A 12,424-nucleotide genomic window follows, 5' to 3' on the forward strand; every position below is an offset into this window, starting at 1 on the left:
ACCACATACTGTAGTTTAAAAAAATTCAAGTAAAAAACTGAAGGCAAGTTCAAATAGAACTCCGTAGCAAACAAAGCTCAGAGCAAAATAAACACGACTTACCTCTTTGAAAGACGGTTCACTACTTATTTAGCTATTAGTTATCCCCTGCTTGCTATGCAATACGAAAAATATCACTGGTTTGAGTATGCATGGTTTAAGGTCCTATCTCATGAGATCGCAGAGTTGTCAATGCTAGTGCAATAAATTTAATTGTAATTGATGACTCCAGTGGAAGAAATAACTAAGTGTTCAGAAGAAGTTTTATGAATATAAAAGGTCTGATCTATTCATTTTCATTTTCATATAGGTCAAGAACATTCACATTTCATAAAAATTATTGAAAATGACCTATGAACTGTTGTCACTTAGACGTTCACCCACAAAGAGTGAAGATTATGATTCGCGGCTTTTATTTAAGAAATAAAGGGTAATGTCTTATCCGTTACACCCCAAAAACGAAGATAGGGTCTACTATGTTTCTTACACCTGAATGTTGGTACCAATTATACACCTTTTCCACGGAAGTCTTCAGCTAACAAATTGCTTTGCTTGTTGTCATGCTGTAATTATGAAGTGTATTTTGTGCCGAGTACACTAAGCAGAATATTATATTTTGTCGAGAAAATCAAAAGTATCTTAGAAGAAGGAAGACCACTAGTGTTATACGGGCAAGTTGTTACGGTGCTCACTTCTCCAAGAGAAGAGAGAGAGAGAGAGAGAGAGAGAGAGAGAGAGAGAGAGAGAGAGAGAGAGAGAGAGAGAGAGAGAGAGAGAGAGAGAGAGAGAGAGAGAGAGAGAGAGAGAGCGAGCACGACAAGTGAATTTCGCGATCTAGCCCATATCTGTCATTTTGCTATCTCGTTTTGTCATTTTGCGATCCCTACTAGCGAGATCGCAAAATACATTTACAAAGTAGTTGTATTTCGCGATCTGTGACTATAATCGGGAACCAATAGAACACCGCGAACCGTCAAATCAGCGAAATCAGCCTCGTACTACGTGAATGTTTTACCGATGTCAACTTGATTCACGGAGTGAATTTTGTATTTTGTGTGATGTTTCACCCAGAAATGTCATTTTTTGGTTACCGAATAAAACAAAATATGGCAAAATATTATGTCGCTGGTTCACTGGCAACGTTAGTAGTCCACAGAAAGCCGAGTTGGACCAAGACATGGACGCCGGTCGACGAAGGGGTGTGTGAGTGTGTGGCTCGGCTGTGGAATTCGGCAGTCATACCCAGCAAATTGTGGTCGCATCATTTCGATCAAATTGATTTGCTATCTAAATCACGTCGTTGTTCTGCGAATTGTCATTGACAAGGAGACCAGTATCTAGTATGCTTTATACGACCCAAGGTATGATATTGAATCAGATGTGTTTTCATATGCTTGCCAAATCAAATTTTATAAAATTAAAAGGCCCATATAAAATAAATAGCTGTACATGTACATGTATGTCATGGTATGACATACTTTTAATACTGCCATTATAATTACTGCCGTGTGTACTGACTAATAATCATGATTGAATATATTAAAAACCATGTGTATAGAACTGTACTCGTGGTAGACCTAAATACGTACATAACATAGGTTTTCAACCTAGATAGTAGAGGTTAGTTGAAATCAGGTTGAAATTTCAACGATGATACAACATACGTAGGCCTATTAAGTCCATCAGGTTGAAGTCCTTTTACAAATACAGCATGATTTCAACCTGATTTCGACATCGAAATTGATTTCGATGTCGAAATTTCAATGTGATTTCATTGTGATTTTAACGTCAGGTACGTGCCCCCTGGCCGGTTAATGGTATGATAATGTATGATGTATATATTCCATGTATTTCAAGATGATTCTTCTTGGAGTTGGATGCTCGAGAAGTGGAGTTGGATGCTCGAGAAGTCTAGCCACGGATTTGCTCATCGATGAGCATTCAAAATCTAGTCTGATTCGCTGAAGCATGACACTGTAAAGCAATGGAAGTTCAGAAGTAAACACAGTCGATCATGACGGGTGATCGCATCAAAAATTTTGCTAAAATTGCATTTGAACAAAAATTTTGGACTGTTCAAAAGAGACAATCTTCATTCAAAAGATACAGTTGACTCATCAATATACATGTAACTTTCGTTCAAATTTCAAGACAGAATAAAATAACATCCATTGCAAAAAATGTCACCACTGAGTACCGACCGAAAAACGATAGTATACTTTAGCATCGAATGCGTAACTGTGCAAATTTGATGCAAGAGTTCTCGAGTAATCTTGGACTTGACTCACTTGAGGAACTCTATAAGCGTGGTACATTTGAATTAATTATACTAAAGTACATGTATTAAATGCGTAATTGTGGATATCACTTGTGGGGAGTGAAATTGCACAAAATAAGGCACACATACCATGATACGATGTCATGATTTTTAAAATCTAATGCACAACATATGCATGATGACCGGGGGGTTCAAATGCAAAGCTGCACTCGATTGCTATATAATTAGAGCATAATGAGTTCAAGAACTCTAGTCTAGCTTCGAATGTGCACACACGATACATTACACATTCAATGATTGAGTGCATTTAGCGCCAATCCGGCTTGACATGTGGTGCATTTTGATGAAATGGGGGGGCACTCATCCCCTGGCCCCCCCAGGGATTGACGCCCATGCTAGAATATATGCTTATTGTTTTCGGTTGATTACCTGGTAGCGTTGACTGTTTTGCAACTGATGTTATTTTTATTGTGAAATGTTGAAATTTGATTGAAAGTTATTTTGATGAGTCAACTGTATCTTTTGAGTAAAGATTGCCTAGGGCCTACATTTTTAGTCTAGGAGCTAAATCTCATGCGAGCCTTGATAAAGGATTGTCACTCATGTCTTGATACCATGAGGTTTTAGGATAGACTCTCTGGATCACTGAGTAAGTTGCTGTGACAATTCCCTATGTTTTAAAAACAAATGATTTTAAATCAATGGAATTATAATAAGTGTCCATGATATTTAGCAAGATGATTTAGTGTTGTGCACCTTTAGCATTTAAGGGCCTAATTGACACAATTAATAGCAAGCCGATTTAGTGTTGTGCACCGTTATCACCAATTGCCTACATCCTGCCGATAGGAAGAAAAAACAATCATCCAGGTACATGCATCAGCCTAGCCTGCATGTAGAACATATCAGAACAGAAATGTCACTTTGCTTTCTGAGTTGGGAGTCAAGACCTGATGGTAAAGGTATACTGAAATAAGATTTTCATCCAGCTACATGTATGAAGAAAAATTAATAATCTAAGAAGAAGTCAAAGCAATAAATTGCTCTGCGCTGGGCCCGTATCATCCGTATGGCCCATGTCGTACATAACAGTCTGCCAGTGCACTGCATAAGCAGTCTACATGTACAATGTATTCATGATGATGACTATAATTCATGCATTATATGCAGCTACACAACTTCGATGTCCATCATTTCTATTCGCCATGTTCATTCAAGTGATCGGTTATTGAATGGTAGAGATTTGCATAACATGATGCATGAATGTGCACCAATACTTTAGCTTGCTCGGCTTTGTGTAAAGTTTGGCAATACCCTAGCCGTATAGTATAGTTTGTATTAACCGCTTAATAAGGCCATGTGCTTTAAAAGACACTGCAGTCAAAATATGGGAACTGTTTCTTTGAATTAACCATTTGAATACAAAGGCAAGTTCCTATTCACTACTTGCACGATTCCGCCATTATGCATTATTATGTTTTGATGGATCCAAGTTGTGATAATATTGGATCCAAAACATAATAATGATAATATTTATTGGTCTCGCTATGAGTTGTAAAATATTGGACTCGACTACGTCTCGTCCAATATTTTAAAACTCATAGCTCGACCAATAAATATGGGCTCAACCGATCCAATTTTATATCACAATGTGCGCGGATAGAGCCTCACACTGGCAGCATGCATGAATATGAGAAGCGAACCAGTCATATTTCATTGTGTGTAAAGTTATGTGATTATTCCTTTCATGTGATGTCAGATATTGTCAGTTTGAGGCTCTCCTTGTACATAAAATGTCGGAACCATGCAAGTAGTGAATATAAATGTGTGTAATTACAGAACCTACAGGTGTGAAATCAAGAACACTTCTCGTTCATATCATTTTTAAAAGTTGAAATGGAATTGCATACATGCTCTGGTGTGCAAAATCGCCAGGACTCCAAATTAGCACCTGTCCGTTGGCAAAAACCAAGTTTAAAATATTTCAAAAGCACAAATTATACATACTTTTGTTCTGCCATATTCTTTGAACTTAATATTATTGACTTTATCATCAAAACCTTTTTGACATTGGGTCTTGATGATTGCCGGCAGTGAAAATTCGACTCGACACTCAGCAGCCCTGGAGAATTGTGGAAAAAATGGGTAAAAACACACAAGTGATTGTGAAACTGATTACCCCCTTTTTTTTTCCACCACCTTGCACACATATTGACCCAGATTTATGCTCCATAGCCACTCTACATTGAGATGTACATGTATATCATAACCTTCTCAGCAGAAAGATAAGAACAGCCAACAAATGCATGCATACCGTACCCTTACCTCCCGGCTTTACCTGCTTGTGTATAATTGCAGTCTATAATTGACATGATTGCAAATTCAGCAGTCACTGATATTACAATGACAATATGGTCATGAATCATGATACACTCTATTTATATTTGGTTTTGATAGATGTATTTCAGTTTGGAAACAGAAGTTGGACCGACATCCCTCCTGAAGAACAATGGCCATCGTCCAATATGTATGGTTGAAACTGTCAGGTCAGTAAATAATTTTTGTTTTTGACAAGATGAAATGTACATGTATAGCTTACAAGTTTCTGCAAACCACAAGAATTTCTATTTGATTGTCCAGCTTGCTGATATACCTGCGGGGAGTCGCTCAGTTTAAGGCATGTTCAGAAAATTTTGAAATTTAATAAATTCATCTGAAATTGCTTTCATTAAAAAGAGAATCATTTAACTTAAAAAATGAGTGGGCCTACTATTGGCAATGCTATGAGGAAAAGTATGCTCGCCTGAATGTCCCAAATTTTGTGTCCCAGCATTATCAATATGGCTTCCTATGTCTTAACATGTGTGTATGTATTTTACTATTGTATGGCTAAATAGACAGCTATAAGCCTATTTACAGTAAAATGTGAGTCTACAATAATGCGTCAATGCGAAATATTGGGCTTAAATGCGCACACTTTGCAAATGTGTGATTCAGTGCAAATCTGCATGTATGTCCAACACAGTCAAAGTCGCATATAGATGTGATGTAAACAAAACAAAGATTGCATGGCAGTTGAAGTGCTACTCTGATTTTTTTATTTCTCCACCATGAGGCATACTGTTTTTGCAATGTCTTAGCTTCCATCCCTCCAGATGCTGTATCTTGTGAATGGATGGGTGGATATTGATGTTCGATTTTCAGGATAGGTGCATGGGTCATAATTTCATACATGTCAAAGCGTCAAATAAAAAGTCAAAAGAGCTATACCAATGTATTGATCAGAAGTGCACAAGAACAAATCACTAAGAACCCACTACTAAATGGGTTTGGCATGCTCAAAAAGCACACATGTCATTTTCTTCTCATTAGGCAGTAAGCATCATGCTGCTTCACTGAAAGAAAAACAAACAAACAACAACAAAAAAAACAACAACAAACAAACATGTGTATGTCCAGCCCTTTTAGTTTCCATTTTACAAAATTTTGTGGATAATATTTAATTAACATTTTTAATTTTAATTTTACTGATGAGTAGTGTGTTTGGACATTTTATAATGAAATAAAAAAAATTAGGTTTCCGACAATTCGAATCTAAGATGAACTACAATCATAAGCGTGTTTATTTTTCTAATTTTGAGCATGTGTCACGTTTTGCTCCCAATTCATGATGCATGACCTTTACTATTATATTAAAAAATAGTTGTCAAAATACCTCTTTGAACAAATATGGTGTTGTCAAAATAACCTCTTTTCACAGCATGATTTTGTAACATTGCACAGTACATGTAGGCCCCTTTACAATAGGAAATAACATATTCTATGAATACCAAAATAGGCAAGGCCAGTTTGCCAAACCTATACACACTTGAAATTTAGTCTTGCCTATATAATATGTTATTTATGTCTTTTGATCTAGGTAGGCCATCAGTTTTGTTCTGAACAATGATTAAAACCAAAAACTAAAGGGTAAAACTATTAAAAATTACTTTTTCTCTATAGTACATTCAATTAACAATTTTGAACATATACCAATTTAAAAACATGCCTCAAAATGTCTGTCAAACAATAACACACGCAAGATGGTATTGTAATTCCTACTAAACTAGGTTGATATAACAATGCAACATTAGCCACACCTGACACCCAGCTTTGTAACAACATCACTTTGTGTGGAGAAGGCATTTTGATGGTATAATCAATGGTGAAGTGGTGTTCGTCAAACTTGCGTATGTTATATTGCTTATGTTACTTTTGACAGACACATTTAAAAAAATAAAGAAATGAGTTGATGTTCGTATTTCAAATTTTTAATTTTTTTTGAAAATTTGTATGTTATACATGACAGACACTTGCATATTTTACAGCTTATACATTATTTTACCCTCCCAAATTATACTGATCCTCACATTGTTTTCTCAATCAGTTGCAGTAGGTAATTAGTGCACCTAAATATTTACCCTCAGCGTGATCGGTCAAGAAAATATTTTTGCTTTGGCTAATTTTTTTTGATGAAAGATAATTGGACACTATCACTTTGGGTGATACTGTAAATTTTTGCTTGTTGCCATGGTAACAGGCAAAAGTTTTATTTTTCATTGTCCTTCTGAGTGAGAGTGCTCTTGAAAGTACTTTCTAATCTACTTTTAAGTCTATTTTGCAACCGATGACACCTAAAGGTAACTAGATAGTTAAATGTTTTAACTTAATTGCAGAAAAAGGCAACATTTTGCATGTCAAAACTAACATTTATGTAAGAGTCCAGGCTAGACCAAAAATATTTTTAAATGCATTCAAAACATCTTAAAAGGGCATTTCGTGATCCACAGCAACATCCCCCCACTTTTCTCAAAAAAAGTTTAGATTTTTATATCATTGGAAACCTCTGGGTACATAATGTTTATGTACAAAATATTTCTTGCAGATTAATTCGTTTAGCAAAGATATTTTGAAATTTGAATTTCGTTCTGGTATACCAGTATACAAATATTACATGCCTTTATGAGTGTGATAGTACAAAATATATAATGAGGTCAAATTTGGGCTTTTCTATTTCACAAGGCGTAGCCGTAGCCGAGTGAAATAGATCAGTCAAAATTTGACCAATTGATATATTTTTACTATTCATGCCATGTGATAGTATACAAATATTAACTGTCTATGAGTGTGATGGTCGAAATATAATCACGAGGTGAAAGATGGATTGTTCCATTCCACGAGCCGGAACGGCGAGTTGAATGGAACAATACATCTTTCACCGAGTGATTATATTTCGATCATTACATAAATTTAAGACAGTTAATATTTGTTTTATATCACTCATGCATAAATTCTATTACTAAAATACTATTTAAGGTAGGAAATACATTTTTCATCAACATAACACCATGTTTTGCCGTGATATACTTCACATTTTGGGGTCCACCCCATAACTAAATCGGCGAGTCCAAGAGTCAGCGCACGGGTTAGCGCAGGCGCACTACGGCAGAGCACATGATGGTAAAGACTATCACACGGAGAGGGTGATAGTAAAAATGATAAATGGTAATCAACCAATGAACTGTCTAGAATTTATAATGAGTGATATAATATACAAATATTACCTGCCTATGAGTGTGATAGTACAAAATATATCATGAGGTCAAATTTTGACTTTTCTATTTCACCAGGCGTAGCCAAGTGAAATAGAGCAGTCAAAGTAAAAACTATCACATGGCTAAAGTCACTGTAATCATGATATAATAAAAGCTATCACACGGCAAAAGTCACTGTAATCATGATATAAAACGAAATTACAACACATTGTCTATGGAGCAGTGTAATACACATAATCATGCATAACTCACAAGTTTACGCAAAATCGGAATCAACTGAAATTTTGGGAATAAGCTTTTTTCGTGGATATCTACTGACAAATGTCATAATAAGAGCATGCTAGGATCACAAAATACTCCTTTAAACAATACAAAAATGTTGTAAAAATATTATTGTAAAACATTTTAGGAAACATGTTTGAAAAACATTTTGTCAACACTTGATAACATTGTCTTAGATTGTTTTGCCAAAAAGAATTCAAAAATATTTTCTAAATGTTATTAAATTTACATACCCTCTAACTTGACATTTAAACGTTTTCTGTTAAAAGCGTTTCGTGTTAAATACTGTATCATATGCATTGTTAAGTATATTTCTTTTCTTTCCAAGAATAAATGGCATACATATACATGTAATTGTTGTGTTGTTTTTTTGTTATTTACAGGGGAAATGTTGAAGAGATACTAGGAAGTGTCAGAAGGGCTTACGGAGACAAACAACCGGCATTCTTTTGACCACTTATCAAGCAATCTGAAATTGGCTCAACTTGGGGAAATGGGTGTATATTAAAAACCCTGAATTCAGCAGTCAAGTAAGTTGAAATCAGAACTATGATGCATTACATACATAGCTGTAAATCTGTAAATTCATACGATTTATAACAACTTTGAGAGACTTGTACACCAGTCCACCTTATCCAAGACAGAGCCGAGTCCCTTTGTATCTATCTGAGCCAAGTCCGGGACTGGGGTGCCAAGTCAAGCTCTCATTTATCACTGCTTTTGTTATGTCAAAATAAAAGCAACTTGAAAGCATTTAGAACTAGAAAAGTCATATTCTCGCCCAATGCCCACCTAATTTAGTTAGGTCGAAACAGTCGGTCTCTCTCCCAATGACCCCATTATTTAAATTTGCTCTTTACCATGTTTACTGTGAAAGTGCCATACCTACACTTATAGGCCCATATCTATTTCATATTAAAGTGCTCCCCCTGAGGAAAATAACCCTCAGTAATGTTGTGTTTATGTAGCCAGACTCTTCTTCTCTCTTCTTTTACAATTCACATCACCAACAATTTAAGGGGTCCAAACCAATAATTATCATATGTTAAAAATATAGATCATGGCTTAACTTTTGTTATTGAAGTTGAAAATATGTTTAGTCTTGTTATCCTACTCAAGTGCTACCAAGTGTGTCACTTAGTTTTCTTTTAGATATATATAATAAGGCATACAACCCTAATAGTTTAGGAGTTGGACCATACAAATCTATGGTCCAGTGATTGTGTGATTAACGTTGTAGCAGATATTGACTTTTCTCTTAAACTTCGTTCTTTTGGCATTACTTATACTTGAATCTGTTGCGCTGACATGCATTTCCAATTTAAGAACTAAAGTCAAGTACCGGTATTGTTACTTGAGCGTAATTATGTATATCCGTGGAAGATGATCTCCTTCTTCCATGGTATTTTAGATTCTCTCGGTAAATTTGTGAGAAGTTTTCCACACTTAACTTCATTGTTCTTAAACATAAAAAGCGAAGTCTTCGCTAATCGATTGTAGATCTGTTAAAAGGTAAATCTCTACCCGGGATCTCTACAAAATAAGAGATTTATATATATGTACCCTTATTGTTATGTAATCTGGCTAATTATGCGATTATGGAAAGCTGGATACTCCATTTTAGTGCCAGATTGCCACCCTGTAAGCTAATTCCCGATTACACGATGGCATGACTGTAATATGTTATGGTAATTACTAAAGCACTGAATAATGTGTGATTTGTACAAAGCATATAGATTCCCATTTAAATGGCGGTTTTCACGAAGAAAATTGCGACTTATTCCAGCGCTATACAATGCGTATTAAATATTATTGTGATGGGGGGGGGTAAATGGGGGGGTGGCGGTGGCGAGGCGAAAGGGATGGGACAAGCAAATTTTGGCAAGCCGAGAGAGGGGGGGGCAAGCCCGCTTGAAGCGATTTTTAGCACACATTCATGGGGCGCCTTTTAAATAAAACGCATTAAAAAGGCTTAGGAAAATTAACGGTAGGGAAATGCTTTTAAAAATATGCACATTTTCCTGCTCGCTACGCTTGGAACAACATGTATCAAGACACTTTTGTAAAATGGGATCTCAAAAATTTGGCATGTGCAAGGGGGAGGGCAAAGATTTGGCCGGGGGTGGTTTGGGCAAGCGATTTTGGGCGGGCGGAGAAGGGGCGGGGGCAATCGATTTCTAGTCGTTTGGAAATCCCCCTGGATCATAATTACTGCACAACCCCTATCCCTCGATCGGGGAACTCTGAATCAAACCGGAAAATTCAAATTTTACTGTAATTATAGCACTTAAGGGAGCTGGAATGAGCGTTTTGAGCGTTTCGACAGTATTTTTTGTGGAATGAGAGAGCACATCAGACCTATCGAATTGCATTCTGAATACGAAGAATGTCTTTCTGATATCAAATAATTTTCATTTTTTTTAATTCACGATATAATACAAATTTTATGACAAATTGTTAAAATTTGATATTTTTCACATTTTTGATATATAACAGTCCTCGAAGTAAATTTTATAAATCTAATGACATATTCTTAAAGTGTATGCAGCTGGGAGGAAAAGCCGACGATCAATAAATAAATTTGACCTTTCATATTGAAGATGTGGATTTTTTTCCCAAAAAGACCTAATTTTTTTTTGTGTGTTTTAAATCCATATCTTCAATACGAAATGTCAAAATTTTCAATTGATCGTCGGCTTTTCATCCCACCTAAATACACTTTAAAAATAAATAATCATATTTATAAAGTTTACTTCGAGTAGGGCTTACTGTTAAATATCAAAAATATCAATTTTAATCATTTGCCATAAAATGTGTATTACATTGCGAATTTCAAAAATCTAAATTATTTGATATCAGAAGGACATTCTTCGTATTCAGAATGCAATTCGATATGTCTGATGTGCTCTAATGTCACACAATAAATACTGTCCAAACGTTCATACCCCACCCCTTAAGGCTTATTCTTACATTACATTTAGTATAGTCATCATATATGGTCATGATAGTAGGCCTACACCAACACTGGGCATTACAATCGTGCAAAAAAGTAGGAGAAAATCGGAGGGTGTGCTGTATCACACGTTCGATGGCTTTAATTGCCTTCCTCTAGGCATAGGCCCTACAGTTTATATACATATCATTACAACGGTTTAGAGAGACTGTTACCATTGAGCCAGATGGGCCCGGGCCCAGGGCCCCCAAATTTTTGGGCCCCCAAAATTGCCCTTGCATATTTCTTTTTTTTAGCCCGAAAACACAATGTTTTGGGCCCAAATGGGTAAAATTGCAAAATTTTCGCATTGACCCTTTCCATAGCTAAACTCACCTTCTTTTGGGATCTCCAAATTTTGGCCTTTCCCAGGGCCCCCAAAAGGTAAATCCGACCCTGGATACAATAAAACCGTATAAATTACCAACTCTAGGGAGGTAGGGCTTACATGGACTATGTGTATATTTGCATGCAGTGATGTGAGATACCACGCCATGATGTAACTAGTAGGCCTACTGTATGTAGCCTATGTTTAGATAATTCTGGTGATGTGGCTTCCACATGGACACGGGTCCGGGAGACTAGTAGGCCTACACGTCTCCATTCAATTTGGGATCCGGATATATATGATGCCACATCGCCAGCATTATCTAAATATGGGTGACTAGTTGCAACTTAGAACCATTTTTTGTAACGTATATAGCACCCTACGGTCCTGTAAGAAGAACTTTCAAAAGTTCTATAAAGAACCTTAACAAATGAAATAGGCACAATTCAGGGACTAAAGAACCGCCTTTTCTGTTCTATATACCATATAGAGTATACTGAGAACCCTTGAAGGATTCTTTATTAGGCCTAAGGGTTTCTTAAAGGTTCTTCAAGCTGATGAAAGGTTCTACAAAGAACCATTTTCTTGGCTAAAGAACCTTTTTCTTTTTTAGCCAGCCGAAGGTGGGCAATCGATATTTGGCGAGCCGAGAGGAAGGGGTGGGGGGTTGGCAAGCAAATGTTGGCACGCATTGATTGATGCCCGTAAATAACACGTTCTAGGAAAAATAAGGATAGGATCGCACTATCTTGGATGTTTCGTTACTTAGGCCTAGGAAACACAGCAAAATAGGTCAAGGCCAATTATAGGCCTCAATGGTATCGCTAAATGACCTATTTTGCTCTGTAACGGATCATCCTAGATGGTTATTTTAATTGTTTTATCAACGCGAACATGGCACCACTTTTGGC

General features: G+C 36.3%; 1 long non-coding RNA gene across 1 annotated transcript; it reads left to right on the forward strand.

Moving 5' to 3' along the window:
• Positions 1-1,035: 1,035 nt before the first annotated feature.
• LOC140162203 (uncharacterized) lies at positions 1,036-8,661 on the forward strand. The gene is made up of 3 exons (XR_011860221.1): positions 1,036-1,400; positions 4,775-4,863; positions 8,577-8,661. It is a non-coding gene; the product is annotated as an uncharacterized lncRNA (long non-coding RNA).
• Positions 8,662-12,424: the final 3,763 nt, after the last annotated feature.

Source organism: Amphiura filiformis, chromosome 10, assembly GCF_039555335.1.
Source record: "Amphiura filiformis chromosome 10, Afil_fr2py, whole genome shotgun sequence".
NCBI lineage: Eukaryota > Metazoa > Echinodermata > Ophiuroidea > Amphilepidida > Amphiuridae > Amphiura > Amphiura filiformis.